Source organism: Chrysochloris asiatica, unplaced genomic scaffold, assembly GCF_000296735.1.
Source record: "Chrysochloris asiatica unplaced genomic scaffold, ChrAsi1.0 scaffold00085, whole genome shotgun sequence".
Classification (NCBI taxonomy): Eukaryota; Metazoa; Chordata; class Mammalia; order Afrosoricida; family Chrysochloridae; genus Chrysochloris; species Chrysochloris asiatica.
Genome location: NW_006408603.1, coordinates 4,571,952 through 4,577,517, shown reverse-complemented (window position 1 = coordinate 4,577,517; position 5,566 = coordinate 4,571,952). Strand labels below are relative to the sequence as shown.

At 41.6% G+C, this 5,566-nt stretch overlaps 1 pseudogene; it reads left to right on the top strand.

Moving 5' to 3' along the window:
• Positions 1-256: 256 nt before the first annotated feature.
• LOC102835588 lies at positions 257-482 on the top strand (annotated as a pseudogene).
• The last annotated feature ends 5,084 nt before the right edge of the window (positions 483-5,566 follow it).

Sequence of the window (5,566 nt, the reverse complement as noted above, 5' to 3'; positions counted from 1 at the left end):
TGGGTGAGGGGAAAGAGACATTGGGATGTCTTACAAGCAGTTAGATCTAAGCTGCTGAACTCAGGAAAGATGCTTGGGCAAGAGACGTGTATTTGGGAGTCATTCAACTACAGATGATATCATTAGGTGGGTCACCCAAAGGAGTGTGTAAAATAGAAACAAGAATGGGAAAGACCACTTGGAGAGGTAGGAGACCATGGTATCAGTAGGAACTGGGATCTGGCTGTAGAAAGAGCTGGACCTGTGGGTAAGGAACATGTCAGATTCAGAGCTCAGCCAGAAGTTGTACCTGTGTTTGATGGATGTGGTTATAAAGATAGGTACTAGTTTGGGATTAGGAATTAGTTTCTCACTTACCTTCTTTAAAAGAAGAATGTGGCCATTAGTTTTTTGCTTCTGGCATGAGATTGGGAATGGTCTATTCTAACTGTTGGTATAATTCCCAGGCTCCCTATCTTCTTCATGGAAAATATATCAAATAGGAGTGACTTAAACCTGAGAGTATTTCAGCAAGAGCAAAAGAGATCTCATGTTTATTCTTCAGGAATACTGAAGTATCCTGGAGTAAGCTGACATCCTTCTGGAACAAAGTTATCAGTAATGCTTTATACTCTAGCATACTGTTTACATATTTGAAACCTAGTCTGCTTCTTGTTTTGCATTTTCTCTCAGGAAATTGCAAAGAGGTGGTCTTAAAGGAAATACATTAAGAACAATAGAAATCATCCTCCCCAAAAGAAAAAGAGAGAACATGATGTCATCATGGCCACCAAGAGACTTAAGGAGGAAAAGGAAAACAGTGCTGCAGAGCACACAAATTGGGGCCCAGACACAGACGTATGGTTTATCAACCGAATGGTCTTAGGAAATTGTAGGAAAGCAATTGGCAGTGCAGGCAGGATTGAGAGTGCAAAGGGGAGGAGAGAGGACAGATGGTATGGACAGAGAGCAGGGAGCAGGCATTTTTAAACAGGGATGATGGTCTTCACATTCACCACTGGAACCTCAGCATCTGGCACACAGAGACTCAGTCTCACTTTCTTTTAATGAATGAAGAAAGAGTTGTCCCTGGAAAAGATGTGAGGCAGGATGCAAAGAGACAGAACCCCAGAGATTTGGTGAGAACAGAGTATTGAGGAAGCTGATGTACAATTCTTTGGTGGGAATGGCCCGTGATTTTCTAACAATAGTACTGTTGTTAAGTGCTGTTGAGTCGGTTCCGACTCATAGCGACCCTGTATAGGGTTTCCAAGGAGCAGCTGGTGAGTTTGAACCTCCAACGTTGCAGTTCAAATGGCTTTACAGTCTGGTGCATTAACCCACAGCACCACACCAGGACTCCACAAAGAATAGTACTACTGACACTCAATTTCAATTTTTCTACTTTCATGGAAAAATTATCACAAAATTGGGACAGCGCTTTTTTGCACAATGTAAATCACATCTGTCCAGACACAAGCCAACATTCTTAGTCAAATGTTTAAGCAACTGTCTGGTAAACATTAAAGAAAAAGCCTTCTTACTAGTTTCTGCCTATCAAATGACAGTCAGCCAAGCATCTAATGATTTTTAGACAGAATTTTTCTCCTGTGTTTAGTTAAACAATAGTCATCTAACCATACTCATTTTCATAAAATATCTCTACCAAGAGAGAATTTTTAATAAATACAATTTGTCTCTTTCCTTGAGGCAAGTTTGAAACAAGCCTCAACACATGTGACTAATCAATTGTCTACAAGCGCAGTCTGTAAATCTTGAGAACTTGCAAGAAATGCACCTTCATGGGACAATAAATATTCCTTTTGCGTTGACCAGTTTGGATGGAGTTTTCTGTCCTTTCCATCTGAAGGAGTCCCAGTTAATTCAAAAGAGGCTGAAGGATGTGATTTTGTGATAATGTAAAGTCAGCGATTTCAGTTATTTTATTTGTAAAGTATGGCTTCAGAAAGCAGGAGTATTTGGATCATAGAGTTACAAAAATCTACCTCTCCTAAAGACAAAATGTGTCCTGGGGTACAGAACTATATGCTATTTGTCATTGTAATCTTAATAGATGATGATGGAGTACTGCTATGGCACTGTGAGTTACTGTGCTGGACTGCGAGGTCAGTTTGAACTGCAAAGTCAGCAGTTCACGCTCACCAGTCGCTCCTCAGAAACCCTGGACAGAGGTGTTATAAGTTGGAACCGACTCTGCGCTTAACAACAAATCTTTATCGATATGCAATGATTATTTTCAGAATAAAAGACAAGGTGGCAAAAAGAAAAGAGGACGAGACATACGTAAACCCCTCTCAAGGAAACTGGGGTTCCTGATCACTTTGTTCAGAACAGACTAAACTCTGAAAGGACCCAACAGAAGCCATGAAGCAGGAAATGAGGGCCAGAAGCTTCCAGCACCAGCCTGCTCCAAGGGGCCATTTACCAGGAAATTGACTAGAAATGACAGTGCAGCCACAACCGGGTCATTACTTTCTCTACAAATATTTCTCCCTTTTGTGAGCAACAAGGACCCATCCAGCCAACTGTGTAGTGCTTCGGCTGAAATAACAGACCAGGGGAAGTGTGTAATTGGTTTTCATCAAATTGAAACTGTAAGACAGTCTGGCCAAGCTGAAACTCTGTCTCTGGCATAGAAATTATTTTCTGCTTAATGTCAGGCCATGTGTGGGCAATAGAAGAGAAGGAAAAGAAGGCCAGCTTTGGCCCTTCTGACAAGCTTAGCCAGCCCAGAGCATTGTCTGAATAGTCAATAGGGACAGAAAGAGGATCTGGCTCCAAACATTAGGGAAAGAAGACACTTGGGGCCAAGGAAGAGGAAGAGAGACAGAAAGGGAAGGATTGGAGTTTGCCTCTCATGAAACCTTACAAATAAGTAAAAATAAATTTAAAATAATAAGTGCTAGTGAACCAGTATCTTTTCCTGCCTCTCTCTTTTCAATAATAATTCAATAATTTCAAAGATTCGAGTGAAAAGGAAAATTTAAGACTCACCTAAAGGGAGAAAAAGCATTCTTCTAGGGACCTATGAACTAGTCTGTCTTTTGAGGCTGATGGAAGGGAGTTTAAAAGGACCCAAATACTTGGGAATTTTGTTAGGGAATTTAGGGCTCTACTGGACCACAAGGTCAGTTTGAATTGCAAGGTCAGCAGTTCAAAAGCATCAGCAGCTCCTTGGAAACCCTAGACAGGGTCACTATGAGTCAGAACCGATTTAATGACACTTAATAATATCAAGATGGGTGTGACACTAGAGAATATGCACTGAACTGGTAACCACAAGGTCAGCAGTTCAAAATCACCAGCTGTTCTTGGAAACATTATACAGGGACACAATGAGTCTGAACTGACTTGACTGCATGCAATAACAATGGTTTATCCCACCTACTTCTAGGAATTTTCTGTCTGGATTAGACTATATCCCATTTACTCTTCCTTTTGGGTCCCTTTTTGAGTTTTGCCCCATCCTAGTCTGCCAACTTCAGAGGAACATGCAAGCTCCACACACAATGATGCAAGAGAGAAAGAACATAGGTCCTCCAGGTACTCTTCTTAAGGTCCCTAACAGCAATAACCAGTTACTATTGAGTCAGTTCTGACTCATGGAAATCCCCTATGTGTCAGAGTAGGACTGTGCTCTCTATATAAGGTTTTCACTGGTTGATTTTTCAGAAGATCACTAGACTTTTCTTCCTAGATATCTCTGGATGAACTTGAACTGCCAATCTTTCAGTTCACAGTTTAGCTAATCATTTACACCATGCAGAGATTATAACTAACAGTAATACTGTTGTACAATTTCTAGAGTGCTGCCCTAGTTATGCATGTCCCCAAGCAAATTGTCCCCAAGATCCCACAGACATGCCTTGACTTTTTCAATGCCACCTTATCTCAAGTCTAAAGACCCAAAGGACCACATGACCCTACGTTCCTGATCCACCAGAAGAGCTGCCAGGCAGTCCTAGTACTAGAAAAAACACTGGATCAGAGAGGTCTGGGCTCTGTCCCACCTTTACCATGCACCAGCTCCATGAGGCAATGGTAGAATAGAAGCCATGTGGGCTTAGAGTCAGGACCTAGCTCTGTGATCTCAGGCAAGCTTCTCAAGGTATTCTTTTCTTCTACAATCTAAATCTCAGTTACCTCATCAGTAAAATGGAGATTATAACTACTTCAAAGAATCACTGTGAGAAGAAAATGAAATAATGTGCCTGGTGTGAAGTAGGTACTGAGGTTGGGGGACCTCTGGCAAGATGTCCACACAGGTCTAAAGGTCTAAAGCAAACACACTACACAGACCCTCTACAGAAATGATACAAGAAACAAAATAAAACAGACACAGATGAAAATTCCGGCACCCTGAACATCAGAAGAAAAGTGAGAGAGGTGGATGGAGTGCTTGCTTGCTGAGAGGAGAAATCAAGAAGGGATGGATAGAGAAGTAGACTGGTGATGGCACCACCATCACCAGTGAGTAGCATTGGCAGAGGAAAGAGGCCTGATATTCATGCAGGTGATGGAAAAGGTGCCATTTCTTTTTTCCTCGTGCTCCCCTGGTGACCAGAAGTGTGGGCAGCTTCTACCCTCACTTCCCCCACCCCCAGTACAGGTCCTGCTCTCCAGGAGTTCAGAGCAGAGTGGTTGGGAACCATACCAGCATGAGGTGGGGACTGGATTTTTGGTGCCAAATTGGTGCCAGGCTTCAGATGGGCTTGGCTTTAGACCTACAAAACCCACAGACCAGTATTTAACCAGTTACCCTGTCCCCAGTTTCCCTGTGGTCTTAACAGACACTGAAACCAGCTCCATCAAGGGCCTTCATGAACTACTTCCTGATTGAGTGCCCTGAACACAGACAACAAGGAGGTGGATCGGAACTCCATCTAGAGTCAGGAACTCTTCAGTCACATCCCTTCCACAACCACCTCATGAGCAGCTTGAATTGCAGGCATGCACCAAAGATTTCTCTCCTCTGAGTCCAATAACTATACGGTTTATTTTTACAAATACAACAAGCTCAAAATGTCCCAGAGACAATAATCAATTTTAGCTCATGCAAAGAAACAAGATAGAATGGCTCAAGCAAATGACCAAGATGCAGAGCCAGAAAACATTTCTGAAGAAGAAACGGTAGTAGAACTAACTGAAAAAGAATTCAGAAGATTGATAATTAGGTACCTTCCAAGGATGGATAGAAAGATTGAGGAAAGCAAGGAAAATACAATATAAACTTTACCTAAGTTCAGGAAAACACTACAAGAACAAACAGATAAAATAAACGCAAATTTCAGAACACTACAAAACCTAAGATTAGAAATCCAGAAGATTCATACTAAGATCTCAAAAATACACAATATACTGAAAGGGCAAAAGAGTAGCTGTGGAAATAATGGAAGCCCAAATTAATGAGCTTGAAGAGAAATCTCTCCATACTAGTGAGCTAAAACAACAATCAGAAAAAAAGAATAAAAAATCTGAAGAAAGCCTAAGAGTTAAGTGGGGCACCATGAAGAGGAGCAATTTACAGGGGATTGGAATTCCAGTACATGAAGAGACAAGCACAGAG